Here is a 22169-nt window from a genome sequence, read left to right as displayed (position 1 = left end):
GAAAATAACTGCTATTCTCGCCACAGAGGGGAAAAGAGGCTTTACTGAATCTTCATGTGTGATGAAGCTACACACGTTCAGCAGCCCTTCCAAATTGAAAGGTCTAATTAGATTCTACTTTAATGTAAGAACTTGGCTCCAAGGTACTTAACCACTAAAACAGAGAGGGCTTAAAAAGAGGAAGCTGTAACATGTTGAGATAGAAGCGTTTTAAGTGTAATGAAATGAAAACACAAAGCTCCACGTGAACTGGGAACCTTCTAATCCATTAGGAAAACCAGCCATTGTCCTTGTTTCCATTTGGTATCACGACGCTGTTGTGACAACAGGAGCCATCTCTGGCAGGAAAGGACCCCCATATCCAGTGGCCATGAGCTCTTCGGATCACATTGATGGCACAAAGAGACCAGGTTCTTTTCCTGCTACTACCGCCGCGGGCACTACTGCCATCCATTGTCACAGTTGAAGAGACGGGGGTCACTTTCACGTCTATTTTTAACTTTTCCCAGACCCACTAAATAGAAAGTCTCTGAATTTTCCATTGTCAAGTACCACTAGGCAGCACGTCATTATTCTGTTATCCACATGGAATACTGAATAACTGTTCCTGCAATGTATCTGCATGTGGGGCTTCCCAACTTCAATTATTCAAGGATTCTGATATGATATGCCCTAAAATCCTAATTATTTAAGACCCCCTGTGAATTGGGACTTTGCTGAGGCAGGTGAAACTCTCTCATTCACCTCAGCCGTTGGAATTCACTTAGTTAAAGCAGCTGCCTGTCAACGACAGGTGAAACTCGAGGGAAAAAGAGATGTCTCCGACAGGAGCTCCAGAGTCTGGAATTCTCTTCTACCCCAGGATGCGTTTTGTAATTGAAAGGACTTCATGGCTCTTCAACTCAGCAATTTTGCAGATTCGCTTGAATTCTCCTTTTTCTCTCTCCTATTTTAAAATGTCTCAGACTTTTTAACTGCGATGCTGATGGGATAAAAAGAAAAATTTTGTGAGAAAATATGGTTTGGGGGCCTCTCTGCTGTGTTATGCAAAATTAGTGCTGATTAATTTTGGTCTGCTGTTTTCAAATAAGCAGAACCTTCAAGGATGCTTTTAAATGCATGGCATGATGAAGAGGGTCCATTTCGTTGGTGCCTGTAGCTTTTCCTTTAAAGTAGTGTTTCTATCTGGGAATTTGAAGGCACTCTGCTAGCATGCTGCAAACATTAACTGACTGGATATGGTGTCCCCCCCAACCCTGTGTTGTGGTTGGGAAATAAGGTGTCTCCCCAAAGCTTCATGGGTGAGGCAATGCTAAAGTTTCCAGAGGGAAAATGATTAGATTGTGAGAGGTGTTACCTAAGTGGTGTATGAATCCACTGATGTAGATTATATAGCTAAGGTAACTGGAGGTAGGTCATTGGAGGTGTGCCTTTGGGTGTCTATTTTGTCCCTGGTGAGTGGAGCTCTCTCTGCCTCCTGGTTACCATATCCTGAGCTGCTTTCCTCCTCCACACCCTTTTATCACTATACTCTGCTTCATCCTGGGACCAGAGCTATGGAGCAAGCCAGCTCTGAATTGAACCTTTGAAACTGTGAACCCCAAGTAAAATTTGCTACGTTGAGTGCAGTATCTTCTAAACAGAAAGTGAACTGGGTCAGACCATCGGGCTCTATGACTTTGTTTTAAATGACATTGCAAGAATATTGCAAACTTCCTGTATACCCAGCCACCAGTCCCCCCTGTTGTTAAAACTACAAGGGCACATGAGTTACCACTAATGAACCAATGCTGATGCATTATCGTAACGAATTCCACTAGTTATTCAGGTGTACTTTTTTTTTTTTCTTTCTCTAATGTCCGTTTTCTGTGCTAGGGCCCCAGTTTGGTCACCACATAACACTTTGTCCTTGGGTCTCCTCAGGATCCTCTAGAGTGGGAATTGTTCAAACTCACCATGAATACCCACAGTTTTGAGAATAACCAGTAGACCGTCCCTCATTTATTTCTTTTTTCTGCTATTTTTCTTAGGGTTGATTGGCTCGGGGTCATAGGTTGGGGGAGAAGACTGGGGAGGAAAGCCTCTCACCAGGCCAACAGCGGTCCCTGTCACTAACGTGACCTTGACCTTGCTCACCTGGCTCAGGTAGTGCTGAAGCTTCACTGCCACGCACGTCCTTCACTGTCCCCTTTAGCAGACACTCCCGTGTGGTCCACATGGAGGGGCGGACCTCTGTGCACTAGCACTCCCAGGAACGAGCCCTGTTTCTGCTCCTCCACTGATTTCTCCCAGCAAGGACTCCCATATCTACTCTGGGTTGTGATCTAATACTATAATATTCACCTCGAGTCCCAAATCATCCCAGCTTTGGCATGAAGAGAAGTGCCCAGTAGGCGCTCTGCCCCTCGACATCCCCTCCTCGTGGTGGTGGCTGAGCACGTCCTTGACTTCTGGGACGTCGTCCGGCTTGGAGCTCGTCTTGTGTGTGTGCTCCGTGCCACCCCTAGACTCATCCTCTGCCCAAGGACGATCAACGCATGTGTGGTATCGTGCATCCGCCCTGCAGTGGTGTGCAGAGGAGCCCTGCCGTCCTGATCACCTGAACTCATCCGGAACCTTCCCGACCCTGACTCATTTTCATCTAGTTTTATCCTAGAACCACACATTAAGGAGCATTGTCAGACTGGCTGCTTCATTAGCACATGTCTCCATGTGGGGGAGAACCCAACGTATGAAGTCCTGTTGCTGAACTGGCATTTCCTCTTGACCCGGTTAAGGATTTAACCTCTGGTGAATCCCTTTCCTCTCGTGTTGGGCTCTGTGGCGGGGATAAGCTCTATTCTCTAAGGTTGCGGCTCATCCTTCCCCTCCCCTGAGGAAGGAGAGCATTCTTGGAGCCGTGAGGTCCTGATGGAGTTCTGGAGTGGAAGCTCACCGTAGTGTGGCCCCCGCTAGCCAGCTACGCTCAACACCTATCAATTCTTCAAACAGCCACTGAAGTCTTCCTGTCGGCTACAGGTTCTGGTGGTTTCTGATCCAAGTAGGATCAGAAAGTTCAAAAGCTTTATCTCTGAGTGAATCTCTTTTATATTTCAGGGTGGTGGTTGGCCCTGCAACCATTGCTGTGAGCCTGGTTTGAGTCATTGATTTTTATTTAGATCTTTCCTATTGTAAGTTTGAGTATGATCACTTCCAAGTTCTTTACGTGTGGGAGCTTACACTGCAATCCCTGGTCCGTGCTTTTAATTAGGCATGTGGTTTTGGGATTGTTCCTGAACCTCTGAGCATCAGTTTCATCATCTTTTTAAACCCATAATACTGGACTAAGCATGCCAAATTCCTTCAAGAAACTACGATGGGAGGCCAAAGGATCGATGGACCCAGAAACCTAAAGAGGGTCTTCGTGATAATCTATTAGCAAATCTGCTGATTAAATCATTAGAATCCGAAGTGCAGTTTAAAAGCTTGCCCAGTAATTAAAATTCACTTTTCCTTCTTTCCATTCTCAGTTCCAACCAATGTGGTACATTTGGATAATAAGGTTATGCTATCCTCGTTGTAAAAATGAGTAGGGCTACTAGGAAAAAGAAAGAAATTAAAGAGTCACACAGTTGTTCCTTCAGTTAGGGTCAGTGGCTTGGCCTGACCGCTCCCTCACGTCTCCTCCGGGGTGTCTAAAACCATGGGCTCACGTCTCCAGGGCCAGGAGAGAGAAGCCACTCCTAACTAAACCAGCCCCAGAACGAAGCAGCATGGGCTCAGGACTTCCAGGTCTGTGTTTGCTGCTTCTATTACATTAAGTCTTCAGAGCCAAACACGTAGGGGTTTAGAAAGGGTGGAGTTAGTTATGGGCAAGTTATAATTGCTTATCATGGATATCCATGACCACCCAATAATGACCTTCTCTGCCCAGCGTCTGACTCGAGGTCTATTTGGAGTGACCTGTGCTTCGTTTGGGGACCAGATCATCTAATGTTCTTCAGTGGTCTCTTAAGTGAGATTCCAACAGGGGTCTCTGTTCTAGTCACAGTTAGTCACCCACCAACAGAATGAAAAATGAAAACACAGGTCATCTCAATAGATGCAGAAAAAGCCTCTGACAAAGTTCCTTATCCTTCTAGGATTAAGAGACTCCTCAACCACCACTCAGTGACGGCAGGTAGCCTCAGCACCCTTGACACTGCCACTCAACACAGCCCTGGAGGGACTAGCAAGGAAGAGAAGGAGAATCAATTTAAACTGGGAAGGAAGAAGTGATAATTATGCTTTTTCTCAGGTGACATGATCCCATATGTTAAAAAACAAAACAAAACAAAAAACCAGAAAATCAAGCAAAAGAGACCTCACAAAACTGAAGGAATCAATAAACAAGCAGAAGGAATAAATGGATTCAGTAAAGGTGCAGGGTACAAAATCGTTACACAAAATTCATTGCATTTCTTTACACCAATAGTGATCCGCCTGGAAAAAAAAATGAAGAAAATAATAGCATTGGTGATAGCATCAAGAAGAACAATATGCTTAGGAATAAATCTAACCCATGAAACAAAAGAACGGCACACTAAAAAAAAAATAAAGTTTTAGTGGAAGTAACTAAAGGAGATCCAAGTAATTGAGAAGAGAGATGATGCACAGTCATGATTTTGAAGAATCTCTGTTGTTAAAATGCCTGCACTCCACAAAGCAGTATACAGATTCAACCCCAGTCCTTTTAAAATCCCAATGATATTTTTCATAAAAATAGAGAAAAGCTCTAAAATTCGTATGGAACCACAAAGACCCCAAATGGTCTTAAAAAAGAAAAATAAAGTTGGAAGCATCAAACTTTCTAATTGCGAATCACGTTATAAACCTGTGGTAATCACTGGCCTCCAGATGGACACATATACAAGTAGAATAGACTAAAAAAAGCCCAGAAATAATAAACCAAAGAATACCTGGACACCTCATTTTTTATTAGCTCATGAAGAATTCACAAAGGGGGACGGATGGTCTCGTGCTAAGTGGCGTAGAAAACCTGGGCCTAGGCATTCACAAGAATGATGACGTTGACCTCATGCCACACAGAAATCCACCTAAGGGGAGTCAAAGATCTCAGTGTCAGACCTGCAGCTGTGAAACTCCTAGAAGAAAATATAAGGGAGATTTTTCTTGACATTGGCCTTAGTAATGATTATTTGGGGTACAAGAAAAAACTCAGGCAAAGCTAAGTGAGCAGGGGACTGTATCAAACTAAAAGGCTTCACACAGCAAAGAAAACAGCAAATAAATGAAAACTTGCAAGTCACATATCTGATCAACTGTTAATATGCAAAAGATAGGAAGATCTCATACAACCGAAGAGCAAAAACACAACTCAGCCGGAAACGGAAAGGGATCCAAAGAGACATTTTCCAAAGTGAAAAATTGGTCCAAAGATTTATGAAAAGGCGCTCAATACCTGTAATCATCAGGGAAATGCAAATCAAAATCATAGTGAGATCTGACCTCACACCTATTAGGATGACCATTATCAAGAAGATAACAGGTCTTAGTGGGGGAGTGGAGAAAAGAAAACCCTTATACATTGTGGGTGAGAATCAATTGGCTCAGCCATTATAGAAAACAGTATGGAAATCATTCAGTAAATTAAAAAGAGCACTACCATGTGACCCAGCCATCTCTGTGGAGTATATGTGTGTGTGTGTGTGTGTGTGTGTGTACACATACAATAAGTAAAGGAAATAGTTCTATAGACATGTCTGCACTCCCATGTTTATTTCAGCATTATTTATACCAGCTATAATATAGAAACAATCTACATGTCCATCCATGGATGAATGGACACAATAATTGTGGTATGTGTATAGGGCAGAATACTATTCAGCCTCAAAAAAGGAGATACCACCATACAGATGAACCTGGAGAACATTACACCAGATGAAATTAGCCTCTTTGCCTCTGTGGGCACATAATAAGGATTCATGTGCCTCCTAGTCAGCAGAAGACTGGGACACAGATGATGAAGACATGTAGTATAACCTGAGTATAGAGATGCCAAGACAAACTTTCTCCCTGTGTCCTGGGCTGTTATCAGATTTTGAGTGAAAGGATTTTTTTATAAGAATATGGACAGAGATGTATGAGTCTAATGAATTCACAAATTAGTGTTAGCGTCTGTGTTCTGGACGTTATTACCCCATATTTTTTCTACCCTGATTTTAGCACAAAGGCATTGCAATACCAAAGTGACCTACTTTTCAGAAGGACTCTTTAGCACATTACATAGTCTCATTTAAAAAAAAAAATCTGTGGCGTTTTTCACATTAAACTTACTTGCCATAATGGATCTGTGTTTTATTAAATTGTGAAAATGGCACTTTCTACAATAAGAGATTATTTAATTTTCCATTTTACTGAAATGACTAATTGGGAAGATTTTCCTGTTGAATTAGCAGTGTAACAACACAGATTTTTAAAACACATAACTGGCTCTCCATAATGCTTCTGCAATTTCTCATTTGCTCTGTAACTGTTTCTGTGGCAAAGTGGATCGTCTGCCTCAAATCTGATGATTCCAGAGTTATCCTATAAAGATGCTGATTTTTTTTTAATCGTTTTGCCCTTTGGTTTCAAGAACAAATTTAGACATTTTTATTCTCACCATTGGGTTTGGAAGTTTAACCCTTTTAATTCATTCTCATTGGTTGAATTCTATGAAATATTTTGTTGTTTTTCCAGTTTAACAGGACATTTAAAACCAACGGCTAAAACTGTTATTTTAAGTAAAAGGTTTATTGGGATTGAAAATAAAATCGCTCAAAAAACAATAAATCGGAGGCTTTATGTTCTGAATATTGCTTTGTAGTAAAGATAACATATGCATGTGTACATCTGTACTGCTATTTATTCATGCACATATACACTAATATAAATCATATGTAATAACATACGATACACTCTGGCTTTTTCAAGAAAGGGAGTAAATACATAAAACGGAAAAGCTGACAGTACTGAAGGGCACAAGGTGGAAAAGTCAGTCGCAGAGCGTGACCTGTGCACAGTGACCTCCGCAGGTGCAGTGGGTTTCCAGGTACCTTTTCAAGCCGAGGTTGTTCATTCTGCTGTCACTTATATACGCTGCGTCCTGCTCTGTCACACGGCGTTCAATCCAAGGCATCTCCCCATGTTATTGCTTTTATTAAATCTCTACATTCTTGCAGGGCATTCATTCCAACATGGCCAGTTCAATGATGGGGTGACTTGAGAAAAGATGTCACCCCTGCAGTGAGGAGTCCTTGAGAAGAATCCCTGAAGGTGTTCTAAGTAGGAGCCTGAAAGAGTGGCTGTCACGTTTGAAGTGGGGCATTACTTATACAAGAGTGGAGAGCAAGGGACAGATGCCCGACCTGCTGGGGAGTCAGGTAGCCACAACCAGGTGGTGGCGGCTGCTGCTGTCACACCAGGACCTGGGAAGGGGCTGGATTATGGATCTGTGCCTTTAACAGAAACTGATTAACCTGGTGCCCTGGATCTGGTAGAATCACGAACCTCCTGGAGATGGTTACCGTTGCTCTCTGGGACGCACTGGCAGGGTGGCATGCCTTCTTAAGGGTCTCGCGTGCTGTGAATCTGATGAACCACGGGCTAGAGCCACGAAATCCTCGCTTGTTGCAGTGGACACCCGAGAGTGACTTTCGTCAGACTCAAAGGGCTTGTGTGGTTACCGTTGCTTCTACTTAACAAGCATTTGAAGCCTCCATAGGAGTAAGTCTGTCCTCCAATTCCCACATTAAAGGAAGCGCGGACACACTTCACGTTTGGCATCTCAATGAACTTCCTCAGTTCCTTTGCTCAGCTTTCATTGATGAGTAGCATTTCAGTGACAGTGCGGAGGACATTCATGCAGGTGCATGAAACTCAGGAAGCGGGAGGTGACACACTTCCCAAGCCATGCTCTTTACTCACCAATCAAGAGCATTTTCTCGTCACGTTGGCTCGAGTTTCTACAGCACACAGGCAAAGGTGCTTTTCCCCTGGGCCAGACAGTGCTCTTAATGGCTTTCAAATACTTATTTGAAACAAACAAAGGGACATTTTCTTTACTGGGTTATTCAAATGACCTTGAGTGAAAGGCAGGTGTTTTGCTGGTTACCTTTTAAATAACATTGCTGAAAGATTAATATAAGGGTCATATAAATTATTTGGATATTTAAATATTGTAACTGAGTCACCATGATGATTTAAAATATTTTAGTGTATTTTCTTTTAAAGGCTTAGTTTAGTGTTCTGGGTGCTTGGTTTGGTGTTCTGGGTGTTTAGTTTCAGTGTTCTTGGTTCTTAGTTTAGGGTTCTGGGTGCTTGGTTTGGTGTTCTGGGTCCTCAGTTTAGGATTCTGGGTGCTTGGTTTGGTCTTTAGGGTTCTGGGTGCTTAGTTTGGGTGTTCTTAGTTTGCATGCTCACCTGGATTAAGCTCCATTGACTGGTTTGGGGTTTTGGACATCATATTTCTCCAGCTAATGTCTGACCAGGTCCTTGAGGACTCTCTGGAGTCTTCTTTGGATGTAGAATTCTCTTGGACTGTCCCACGGACCCGTGTCCCAGAGCTGGGTCATGGAGTTCATTTTTTCTAGATCACTGTGGATACAATGATGTCGTAATGAGCTTGTGCTTCTTGTTGAACTCTTGAGATGAGTTGTCTTGTTTTCAGAAACTCACAACCAGAGATGCTTGGGGACACCAAGAATCTTTTTCAACAACCATTTTCTACCTATTTTCCTACATTTGGGGTTTTCTGTCCCTCTTGCAATAAGTCACATAATTTGATTTTCCCAGTGAAGCGGATCTCTGGGAAGAGCTAAAAGGGAAGGCGCTGAAAGGAGCCCGGGTGCCTGTCCTGTGGGCACTGATCCAAACCCAGGGAAGCTTGGTTCTAGAATTTGCCATCATTGCTCACATGCCACACGCCGTACAGCAGGCCTGCGTGCTGCTGGCCGCCAGCCAAGCTGGTGGCCTCGTGTCTGGTTCCACTGGCTGCTTAGAACAGAACTATGAGACGGCATACAGATGCTTCCTTAGAAATTTCTGACGACAATGTTGGAAAGTATTGACCTCAATGTCAAAGAAAAATGATTATTGAGTGAAAAATCTATGGCTAATGTCTGTAGCATTGCAAGCTGTCCTGTAAAATCCCCTTCTTTGCAGTTATAATGTAATCTTCGGCATAGCTTGCAATTACACTGTTTGCACCAACAATACTTGTGATTTTTCCATGAAAAAAAATATGGGAAATCAGGTTATATATTTTTTGATTGGTTTCTTGCAAAGTCAATAGTTTAAAGGAAATGTGTTTTCATGAGACTGTTTTTTTTTAGTTATTTTAGTTTTTATTATAATGAAAATAATACAAGCTTATTATAGACTATTAGAAGAGAACAAAGAGAAATTAAATCAATAATCCCAAAAGAGTTAAATTTAGTAATTTCTTTCACTTTGCTTATGCCTTTTTGCAAAATTGAAATCATATTCTTTATTAACTTGGCATCTTATCTTTTTCTTTTATTAATTGATTTTTAAATTTGTTTTAATTAGTTATATATGACAGTGGAATGCATTTATGTACTTTGATATATCATACATAGATGGGATATAATTTCTCATTTTTCTGAGTGTGCATGTTGCAGAATCATATTGGTCCTGCAGTCACATATATACATACAGTAATAATGTCTGTTTCATTCTACTATCTTTCCTATCCCCACATCCCCTCCCCTCCCCTCCCATCACTTCCCTCTACCTAATCTAAGGTAATGCTATTCTTCTCTAGTGCCTCCCACCTTATTGTGAATTTGCATCTGCATATTAGAGAAAACATTCAGCCTTTGGTTTTGTGGGATTGGTTTATTTTGCTTAGTATGATATTCTCCAACTCCATCCATTTACTGGCAAATGCCATAATTTCTCTCTTCTTTAAAGCTGAGTAATATTCCATTGAATATATATACCACATTTTCTTTATCCATCCATCTGTTGAAGGGCACCAAGGTGGGTTCCATAGTCTAGCTATTATGAATTGAACTGCTGTAACATTGATGTGGCTGTGTCACTATAGTATTCCGATTTTAAGTCTTTGGGGTATAAACCAAGGAGTGGGAAAGCTGGGTAAAAGGGTGGTGGCATTTCAAGTTTTCTGAGGAATCTGCCCACTGCTTTCCTTATTGGCTGCACCACTTTGCAGTCCCACCAGCCATGTGTGAGTGTGCCCTTTCCCCACATGCTCTCCAGCGCTTCCTGTTGCCTGTATCCTTGGTGATTGCCATCCTGCAGAAGTGAGATGGACTCTTAGAGTGGTTATTTTTTAACCTAGGTAAAATGGATCAGTCATGGCCACATTCCCCTTGCAAGAGACGTAGAAGGGTCTGGAACCTCTGACTTCACAGGGAGGCCTAGTTGCTGGTTGATCAGTCTCTGTGGATGGGAAAGGAAAGGTTGGTTTTCTTACTTAAGTTCAATCTTCCTGGTGCCTACAGTCCCCTTCCTGACACTGAGGGGGTCGCCCCTGACCTGTGCACCACCCAATCCCACGTTGCTCCAAGAGAATGAGTTGCCTCAGTCCTGACTTCACCTGGGCCGAGCAATTTCAGCCCTCCTGTCCCTCATGTCACCGTCATCCACAGGGTTCCTCGTCTCTCCAGCTCCGTGCACTACCACATTTTCTGGTTTAAAATTAGGTGAAGTGATAAGTCTCTGCCCTCTGAAGCTTCTAATCTTAGAAAAATCTGGGTAAGGCCAAATTGCAAATTTTCCCATGTCTGTTTAGCATGAAATGTTTTTCTTAGTTTCTTCCAGCTTTTCAAGATACATTGTCTTTAAGTGGAAGAACAAGAAGCTGGCAGCAGAGTGTGTGTGTGTGTGCGTGTGTGTGTGTGTGTGTGTGTGTGTGTATGCGTGCGTGCACGCCCATTTGAAGTGCAGATGCACAAATACGTGTGTGCACTCATCTTAATCAGGTGAGGGGTTTTATTTGGTCACAGACCTGGCATGAGTGAATTAAGTGAAAAGATGGTAGAAAAATGTTCACAGTATTTCATCTCTAACCAACTACGCTCAGTGCTTTACCCAGCATACCACTCCTGACCAAAGAGAAGTGGAGCTCAGATGGTAGGAAAGTCTCGTAGTCGCGGTAGAAGAGGAGGAGAAGAGGAGGAGGAAAGATGTCCTTTCTCTGGGCCCCCCTGGCTTCTGGGCCAGTCAGAGGCTGACTTTACCCAGTTGCTTTCCCGGAGAGGCCGACCTTCCTCTCCTCCCACCTCCTGGCTTCCCTAACCCTGCAAGGAACAGGTCATGGAGAGTGGTCGGAGGGGACAGGGCGGGCTTCTGCTCCTTACCTCCCTGTCTTCCCAAGCTCCTCCAGGAAGAGGAGGCTGCACATTATTAATAGCTGTCATTTCTCCTTCTGAACAAATCACCTCCGCGCAGTTTGTACCCGAGGGTACTGGAGAGTGCCCTCCCCGTCTCTGTGCATTCAATCACCTTCCCGAGCCGCGGAGGCCGGCCGGGCGCTCCCTGCTCAGTGGCAGGTGTATTTATCATTCTCCCCACTCTGAGGTCCCCAGCTTCAGCTGCCAGGCCAGGCCTGGTACCTTTCTCTCAGTAGATTAGTTTGCATTCTACAGGATTAAAAAGGTTTAGCGAGCAGCTGGGAGTTGGCAGGAAGAGCCCGAGTTGTTTAGAAATGTCAAAAAAAAAAAAAAAAAAGAAAAAAGAAAGTGTCAAGACTGCAGGGTGCTCTGGGGGAGAGAAAGGAGGAGGAACAGAGACACTTCTCCATCACATTCTAGCAGACACAACACCGCCAGGCGACTGCAGGACCATCTCTGAGAAAATAAGGGAGCCTGTGCTCTGAGGAGGACAGGGAGGAGGGAGAGGGGAGGACAGACAGCCTGCTTTTCCACGGGCAACTGAAAGCCGATAGATCGGGCCACCTGGGACATCCCACCCCAGTGTCACTCTTCTGTTTAGTCAACCTGCAGAACCAGCCACGGAGAAGACACCACGAAGGGTGAGACGCTCCAGAGAGGAGCACGTTCTGGAGGTGTTTAGCGGCCCATGTGCCACTGGTGCTCGGCTCCTACTCCGACGGCTTTGGTTCTTGGTGGGGAAGGAGGCTTTGTCTTTGCAGGGCTCCCTCGGGAACGGGAGATACTCCCCAGCCTCAGAAGGAGGCCTTGATTTCCCAAAGATGCTGGACAGGGAAGAAAGGAAATGGACCACGGATGTGCCATCACAGGCCGAGCCACAGCTGCGGAGGACCAAGAGAAGCCACTGCACACAAAGTCCCTGAAAGCTGGAGGAAGCACGGGATCCGAGTGTGTTGTCACTGCATCTTGCACGAGGACAGGTGGGGTGCGCCGTCCTCCCGTGGTGCTGTCCTCACTGGGAGACGAATTTGGAACAACCTTGCAAAGAATGTGTCTTGGTGCATCAAAAAGGGCTGAGGCTGGGCAAGCTTGGCACAGAATTTCCGTGGCTCTGGAAATTCTGGTTGAATTTGAAGGGAAGCTTTCAGGTCCTTTGGGATTTCTACCATGCCAAGCGCCAGCCAACAGCACACTGGTGTCTCTGTGGCAGAGAGAGGGTCTGGGTCTTTTCTGCATGGAGTGAGAAGGGAAACAGACGGTCTTCAGTTATGAATCAGAAATCAGAGTTTGCATCAAAGTTTGGGGTGTTTTCCCTCATTTGTAACATGGGTTGGGTGTGGGGGGTGTGATTCCTTCTAGAATCTTACCATTCACTTCCAAATTTTGCTCCTGCAGCCCAAACAGCTCACCTAAGCTAGTGGACCAGCCCCTCTCTGCTGTTCTCTGAGTTTACCTGGTGCTTAAAGGTTTCATTAAGAAAGAGGGGGACCTCATTGTTTTTGTTGGACATAGTTGGAGACAAGGACAGGCTGGTGGGCCCCTGAGGGCCTTGGGAACCAGGGCCAGCATTCAAAGGCTGCCTTGGAGGATTTCAAGGGGGAGTTGACCCAGTCTGGTTTACATCTATAAACATCACCCTTGCCATGTGTGGCCCCTTGAGTGTGAGGAGATCAGAAGCAGGACCGCGAGTCAGGAAGCTACATTTAGCAGCACAAAGGCGACACGCACCAGCAGCTCCACAGAAGGAGTCACGCCCAAGATGTAATTTTAAGACTAAGCCAGAGCATTTGGGGACAGGTTGAAGGTGTCTGGTGAAGAAGGGCAAAGTGCTCAGAGGGAATTCCACTCTGGCTTGAGTGGCTGAGTCTGGAGGTGACCTTGGCCGAGTGGGGAAAGCTCAGGAGGAAGAGTCTGAGGGTCCATGAAGGACTTGAGCATGCCCCTCTTCTTTACGTTGTACTCACTTCAAATAAACATGGACCCTGTTGGGGTTATGAAGAGCCCCCCGCCTTCCTGTTTCCAGGGTCTGATGGGAACTTTCAGTGAGACCAAGACTGCTGACCCCTCCCGACTCCTCCCCAGGAGAACTGGCTTGATGGGTGTGTGTATGAGCCGCACCTGCGCACGCTCGGTCCTGCCCCTCCTTCCTCCTCCATGTTTGCCTTCAATGGGTGGCAGCCCCTCCTCCGGTGACTGTCTCCTTGTGTGGTCACCTTCATTCTGCCCATGAGTGTGTGGATTCTGTTGTCTCTTTCTGTGTCATTTTCTAGGTGCAGGTCCTCATCATCCCTCCACATAGGTGATGCTGAATGAGCATTTCCATCAGTGGTTCACTTTCAATGGTTTTGGCAGAAGAATTCAAACTCTGCCCCCAAACCATTCATGGTTTGGCCCTGGTCAGTTCTTTCACAATCCGTGCTCTAAAAAATGTATCTCTGCTTCCTGTCTCCATGCTGTCCGGTCTTGGTCTCCAAGGATCATTTGTGGAACTTCTAAAAGCTTCTGCTGTTTATGTGAGGCCTAAATTTGCAAGATGCAACCTCAGTGTCACCAGTAAAAGGAAGCGTTTTCCCATACATGTCCTTAGATGTCTGTCCTCAAGTATTGTATCAGGATGTGACCTCTGTCACATCAAGCACACCAAGGATTTTCGGGAAAGGTTGGTGTGGTGTGAACTTTCTTCTGGCTTCCGGCTCTTCACTTTAAACAGTTCTCACCATGGTGTGACTCCAGAGTTGCCAGATTAAAAGGCAAGTGCCGCAGTCTCTGGCTGGGCACAAATCACGAGTCTCCACACAGCTTGTAGATTCAAACAGCAATTCTTTATTCCCGAACTCACACTGGCCGTCTACAAACACGTTCTGGGGGAATCTACATTCTCTGCCCAAATCCACTTCTGCCCAAATCCACTCTCTCCCAAATCCACTCTCTGCCCAAATCCTCTTCTCCCAAATCCACTCTCTGCCCAAATCCACTCCGCATGGGCTTCTGTCTCCCAAATATACTGTTTGACCCTAAGAACTCAAGAGGAACTCAGCAGCAGGATATGCCCTATTCTAAAGGGGGAACACCCTAATCTCCTATTATGCTAAACCGCCCTATTCTAAAGGGGGAACACCCTAAACACGGATCCTGCCCTGGTCCTTGAGCAAGGTCACCTTTCAGAAGTCCTTCCACTAGACAGCATGGGAGTAAGCTGGCAAGGAGATTGTCATACCTACTTGGCTGATGGCTCCCAGCAGGCAAGGAAGCATCTGCAGGAATCTCCAAGTTCCGAATCCCAGGGCGGTCAGCCACCTGAAGGAGAGCAAGGGAAAGGTGGTAACGGAAGGAGAACGAGGGAGGCCGCGAGCCTCCAGGTGGGCTTCAGTTGTCCTGTGTAGATCCGAGTCCTAGATTCCAAACTTATTTTCCCCTGTCTGCTAGTGACTTGTCTTTGGCTGAGGGGCTTCAGGCCTCTGGTGTTCTTGAACGTATAAAACACAGGTAATTTTGTTCTGTTTTGTCTGGGTCAGATCCCAGCCTGCTGGTATTTACAGAGCTGCTGATCCACTCCCGGGCAGCACAGAGCTGTGTGTGCATTAAGATGGCGCTTCTATTTCACACCCTAACATTTCTCGAAGAACACAGAGCTCAGTGCAAACAACAGTTTGGATACCATCAACAAGAAGTGTGTAGAACAGCACCTCTCCTTAAAAACTGACACGGGCAGCTTTTAAAAATACACCTCTGAGATTTAGTGGCTCTCAGTCCCTTGTTATGGTGATCACCAAGAATTTCCAATTACAGAATACCTGAATCATGCCATAACCTTTCAAGATAAGCAGGATGGGAACTGGGAATTCACTTTTGGACTGGTGATGTCACTAAAGTTCAGAAGGAAGAAACGGCCTAAGGTCACAATGCTGGTGAGTGGCACTGGGCACCACCTCACCACGACTGCGTGTCACCCAAGTCCTCACTTAGTGCATCCTGCAGCAGGTGTGCTTGGTGCTACCACGGGCTAGGTCAACCAGCCAGGTTTGAGCAGACACAAGCCCATGCACACACACACACTCACGTGAAACACTGGCAGTCTCTGGCACACACACACACAAAAGCCATATTCCTGTGTCAGTCTTTGAATTTTGCTATATTTAGTCTGTATATTAATGGTTCTTTCTTGATTAAATGCTGGGACAGAGACAGCAGAAAAATGAAGTCAAATGCTGCCTCACTTCCTAAATTCCACATTTTTTAAAAAATCTGGAAGGTTGTTATTAATTACATCTAGCCAAGTGCCCTGAAGGGTGAAAAGAGGAACGACTCTTCGGGAATACCTCTTCTCACCCGTCCTTCTCCTCATCTTTGTTTTCATCTACACCAAACATTCTTTCAAATATTAATTTGGGGGGAATTTCCAGGGAGAAATGATTTGGGATTGAGGGTTTTCATTCTGTGTAAATTAAAGATTGAAGCCACTGGAATGGCAGCTCTGGGCAGGTTGGAATGACCCAGTGGCGCCCCTGCCATCTGGGCTCTTTGCATGAGGTCTCTGCCTGTGTCTTCCCACCCAGTGCCTCTGCCCCGGGCAGGGCCTGCCTCTCCCCTGTGGAGGTCAACCTTGGGCGTGTTTCATACACCGGTGACCGTCTTGGCCAATAACGCCGATCCAGAATTGGCATCTGCCTGGGTTGCCGAAACAGAGTACCCAGCCTGGGTGGCTTAACCACAGCTGAGCATCTCTCAGTGCCTGAAGTCACAGGTGAAGGTGTGGCAGAGGGAGGGAGCTCTGCCCAGGTACTTCCCCTCCTTCCTTCTCCTCACCTCCTCTCTGGGTCTTCTCAAAGGAATCCTGTTCTGCTGCTCTAGAACTTTTCTAGGGATACACCACATATTCTTTCTCCCTGATCGTCCTAGAAGAGCTGGGAGATATTCTCTTCACTCCTTTGTGCTCTGGTCAAGAAGGGGCCCCACATGGAGAAGGGCTTACAGGAATGGATTAATGAACATCCACAATTAAAATCTTGGGTAGGTGTCTTTGAAAGCAAAAGTGCAATCCTTGTGGTGACACTGCTTGGTCTCACTCTTAGGAAGCGTGAGTCCATGCGTCTTAAGGTCTCCCCCGAGGGAAGGACGCACCAACATATCTTGATTGCATTTGTGAGGGGATTCAAGGGTGAACCTCGCAAGAGCACGCGACTTGGTAGGAAGGATTGGCACTGCATCCTGGTCTCTTTGAATTCATACCGTTGTCTTCAATTTTGATTTACTTTCAGTCCGTGCATTGATTTACCTTTTTTTAGGTCTTTTCTCACTTTGTTCTTCATAAGCCCTTTGTTGGCTCTCTAAAAGTTATTGCCACTGAATTAGGTTTTAATGGAGTTAATATATCAGTATGTTATTTAGTGTTTTAGCCCGTGATTAATCCTAGAAAAGCTGGGCGAGTGCCTTACCCGAGGGCTGCTGTGTTTCCTCAGGTTGCAGCATTATTCATGTCAGATGTGAACGGACAAAATAGAGCAGCAGGAGAATAAGGCCAGGAGCCCGGGGAGGCCTGGGGAGGCGGGCCCCAGTGCTGGCCAGGGAGGGAGAAAGTTTTCCAGGGAAGCTCACTTTTCAACCCTAGGGTCTTCAGTGAGGCCGGTAGGTTTTCAATCCTGCAGTAAGTAGGATGAAAATGTTATTTGTTTCTGAACCAGGTTTACTGGTGAATCAATAGCTTTGCCTTTGCCTGTGTGTATGGCCTCTGTAGCTCACAGCGTCTAAACCTTCTCCTCCCTTGCCTGATGAAGAGGAGCATATTCTTCATAGTGCACTTGTGAATAATAATCAGAGCCACTAAATCTGACCCTCCGTTTTGAGTCTCACGTCAGATATGCATTAACCTTCATCTGCATGTTCCTCTTTCTGCCTCACAGGAAAAGGAAACAGCAGCAGACAGTTCCCCTGAATCCCCCTCAAACACAGATGGCTGCAAAACCCAAGGAAGGTCCTCCAGATGAGCCTTTCACACCTTTCTAGAAGGCAGTCTCCGGAGGTTGGCGAGTCTGCCCTTCTGGCTGTGACGGCAGCCCTTCCTCCCAGATGCGTTCTCTCCCCAGGAGCAGGCCTGCAGTGTGTTTCCTCCATTGGGCGACTGGGCCCTGGGTGGGAAAAAGTCAATTTACCATTCATCTGGAGCTCCCGGCCACTTTTGAAACCAGCACAAATCGCTTCCAGTTCTAGGTTACTTTGACACAGGTAATGACTTAAAATTCCTCTGAGCTTAGATTTTTACACTCACAATTCTCCAAATTAGCTCTCATTATCCCTGCAGGTCTCTGCTTTTTGAGCTTTCAAAGTCATAGGTTTCTAATATAAGCAGGGCACCGAGGTCCTTAGCTTTTACGGTCACAAACTCCTGCAGAACTGGGGGGATGAGTGCGGATGTGAGCGGGGGTGGTGGGACTTACAGTCTGTGCAGTACAGAACCAAAGAATTGCTCTATGATGAGGAGGGAAACGGAGTGGACTACAGCCACAGAGTTAGGAGGTCAGACCTGATGAGTCTGCAGCAGAGCACGGCAAAGCTTAGAAGGGGAGGAGAATGATGGAAGATTCCAGAAAGATGTTGCTCCCCCACTGTCATGTCCTTTTAGGTACATAGTGGTGTCATGTGAAGTAAAAATAAAAGAAGGGACCTCTTCAGGGTTTTGTCATCTTGCCTCTCGTTCTGTGGCAAGGTTGGACTTTTAGAATCCTGCACAGTGAGCCTTCAGCCATGTAATATTTCTGCCGGCATCAGATATATTAGGGATATAAATGGCAAATATTCTTTTCATTGCATATAATCACAGGCTTGAGAAGAAATGAAGATGCCATCCAAGCTGTCTGCTGGTCTGTGCAAACGTGACCATCCTTACCGAAGGCAATGGACATATGGCTTTCAGGGCTGTTTTCGAAGGGTGTAGACTCCCTCCCTGGAATAAATCATCCCAGCTATTTAACAGCCTTTACAGTTGGAGCGTGCCTTCCCATAACAAACTTGCTTTTAGAATTGACTGGGGCTTTTTCATTTTTGCTGAAGAAATAGACTGCTTGGTATTGTTCGACCACATACAAATGCTTCTGTAGCGAGATAATTCACTGCGTGGCGAATGCACTAGTGCAGGGGATACTGCTTCTGAGAAGTGCCGTCTTTCCTCCCTCTAACCCCTGCAGGCTCAGGCAGATCCTGCAGATCCTGCCTCTTCCCCTCTGGGTGACAGTCTTCACACTAGATGGCAGTAAGACCCCGGCTTGGGTCCATTCGGTCTCCCCTCCCCCTTCCTCCCCACACTGAACCTTTTCTTGTCCGAAGCAATATGGAGTAAAACATGCAAATAAAATCCCTTCGTTTTGTACAAGGTTCATTCAGAAAAGCTGATATGCAATTAAAACTGATATAGAAAAAATATGTTAAGTGATATCAAACAAGGCATGGTGGGGCTTTTTATTTTGGGTGGAGGGAGTGGGATCATCCCTGGTTTGTTTCTTTGTTTGTTATTCTTCTTCTTTTGACATAGTTTAATTACAGAAGGAGATTTGATAGGGCCCAAAGTCCAAGTTTAAGTGAGAAGATAAAAATAATGTATTTCTCAGAGAAAAAAAAAAAAAAAAAAGGAATTCAACCGTGCCAGTTGCTTATTTCTTCAAATCCCGTGCCTCTTCCAGCAGATTGGCGATGGTTTTATGCTACGTTAATCTGGATTTTCTAGATGCAGAGAGCCAGATGCAAGCCCAAGCCCTGTGTATATTGCCCATCAATGGTGAGTACAATGATAGGAAGGAAAACCAAGCCACACCAACAAAGCTCCCCATGAAATGAACACCCCCCCTTCCCTGTGTGTGTGTAAACCTGGAGATCTGCTGGTGACGTGGAAAGAGAAATGCTATTTCTGTACAATATTCTTGGGTAGCTAATCCAGACCCCCGGAATGCTCTAAGCGGGAACCCATCTCAGCATGATTTGTGAAAAAAAAAAAAATGGCTCTCCTCTGATCGGCAATAATTCACGTTGCATACAAAGTAGTAAAAACACAAAATGCAAATGTCAAACATTTAAGTTGATGTTACAGGAGTGTTATTCTTTCTCCTTTCACAGTTCACAGCCCTGGGCTTGATATTAGAATTCACAGCCACCATGCGCTCATTTTAAAGGAAAGCATGTAATCACCTTTAAAGGTTACCCCACAGAAAACTGAGGCAGCCTCGTACGAGGCAGTGGGAATACATGAGCAAAGGCGAAGGCAGCTGCTCGGCCCACATGTGAAAGTGCTTAATGCATTATTTATAGACATTGTTTTACCAGGGAGATCAAGGTCATCTGTGGACTCCTGGGCAATGGGTCAAGTCTTGAGAGGCCATCCTAATAATCCCTGCTGACGGTTTCTTGGATGGTGCTTGTGTACTCTGAATAGTTGTGTTTTCCAACTTGGAAGGAACAGTGAAAAGCTTTTTTAAAAATTGGTTAGCTACTCATTTATCCAACTGGATCACAACTCATTAATTTTGATCAGAAACAGGGAATGGAGTAGGAGTGTTGCTACGTTCACATCCTCGCTTTCTGGACTCTCTCAATCATCCTCCTCGGAACAGTGTGCAATTCACCTCTGCTTGTAACTACCAGCCTGCCTTCTGCTGTGTGCCAGGGATATTTCCAGAGATCCCAGTGTCTAGCGTGAAGCAGATTCCATAATGGTGTGACTCACAAGGAAAGACTGGAACCCTAGGATATTCGCTTGGGAAATTCTAACAGGAAGTTATTACCAAAAGTTCTTTTCCAAATCAATATGTATTAATTATTGTGGAATTCTGCACCTTTCAGTTGTCATCCAGGCTGGGCCCTTGGTGTTGCGTGTGTCTCTCTTGGGTTCTCCTGTATCCTGTAGAAGATGTAGGTTTCCTTTTCCCATCCCCTGTGGGCAGGGCACGGAGGCTGTGCTTCCAGAATTTAATGGGCAGTGGCAGACGGAAAGAGGCATTTCGGAGAAAAGATTCTCTCCAGTGCAGACAGCAGGGGACATTGTTTGTAGAGAGTTTAAAAACAATAGTAAATTTTTCTAAAGATCAGCCTGGTTTTTACAGTCACCCTGCTCCAGCGATGCTAAACAGTGTCCACAGTGAGATAATCTCCCTGCCAAGCAGACACTGCCTGCCCCTGTCTCTCCTTGAGGGATTGAACGAGGGACGGTTCTCAGTGCCTTGATCCCAGCTCAACAGAGTGACGTTCTCCACCTGGACTTATGGGTCATAAAACAAATGAAAAGCAAACATTCTCATCCTGCATTTTTATCATCTTCCCAGGGACAGGTTCCTCCATTGCCTTCAGCTTTTGGAGATTTCAAATTTTGATTTGGAGCATTCCTGTGAGCACAGAGGATTTTGTGGTCATTTTTATTACCTTCATGAATAAAGTGAACTTTTCTAGGTTGATGTGGGCCTTTCTGGAAATATTGGAACCACAATAATTCCTTGGGATCTTTCTCTACCTGTGGATCAGCACATCAGAATTCAGCAGGTACAACAGAAATCCTTCATATAAACAAAACACTGTCAATCAAACCATTTAGAAAGAGGTGGCCCTATTTAACAGGCAATGGGATTCAGGACAATAGAGGTTGGCCGAAAGACCTTCCAGGGAGGACAAAAGGTACCAACTTACCACCAGAGCTCCTACGGGTTGGGCCAGTCCCTCAGAAAGCAGGTGGAGACAGGTCTGTTTTGATTGAACACTACTGCGCATCTCAGGGGGAGAGCCAGAGATAGCTGCTAAGTCAAGCGACCTGAGGCTCCAGTCCTCACACACGGCTGTTGCTTGAGCTACTAATTAATACCGAGATTTTCACCCGATATTGTATGAAACTAATATAACAATTTTATATTATGGAGTTGGCATGGGATCTGCATGATCCAGTGTGGGCCAAAGGATTGCCTCAGCCCTTGGCACATAGGAAACTTTCATGCCTTCTTTGCTATGTGATTCCATAAGCTCTGGGAGTTCTCTCTAGGCCAGTCTAGCTACCAGTCAAGCCATTGCATGGTCACTCCTCCTCTTCTTATTGTTTATTCACTTACTTATTATTATTTCTTCTTATTATTATTTATTCATTTACTTACACCTAGGTCCCAATAGTTTAGTCTAATTTGGTTATTTAGAAAATGTTCCTGCTCTCAGAAAAGCAATACTGGAGACATCTAAGTATCTGATCTCCAGCTGTATTACAGAGCTACAGTAACAAAAACAGCACAGTATCAACATAGACAGGGGAGACAATGGAATGGAGGAGAGGACTCGGAGACAAACCCACACTTGACAAAGGTACCAAAATATGTATTAAAATGGTGGTGGGAAATCTGATACCTATATGTAGAAGAACGAAGCTAGAACCCAATCTCGCACCCTGCACCAAAGTCAAATCAAAGTGGATCAAAGACTTAGGAATTGGACCAGAAACCTTGCAACTGTTTGAATAAAACCTATGCTCAAACAGTCCAACATATTAACACAGGTACGGACCTCCTTAACAAGACCTCAAAAGCTCAAGAAATAAAACCAAGAGTCATTAAGTGATATGACATCAAATAAAAAAAAAAACTCTGCACAATAAAGGAAATGATGAAGAGCATGAAGAGAAAGCCTGTCGGATTAGAGAAGATCTTTGTCAGCTAGTCCTCTTACAAGAGATTGATATCCAGAATATATAAATAAAGACGCTTAACAAACACAGGAAAACATATTATCCAATGAAACGGGCAAAATAACTAAATA

The sequence above is a fragment of the Callospermophilus lateralis genome, chromosome 6, assembly GCF_048772815.1.
Source record: "Callospermophilus lateralis isolate mCalLat2 chromosome 6, mCalLat2.hap1, whole genome shotgun sequence".
Classification (NCBI taxonomy): domain Eukaryota; kingdom Metazoa; phylum Chordata; class Mammalia; order Rodentia; family Sciuridae; genus Callospermophilus; species Callospermophilus lateralis.
This window is presented reverse-complemented; position numbering follows the sequence as displayed.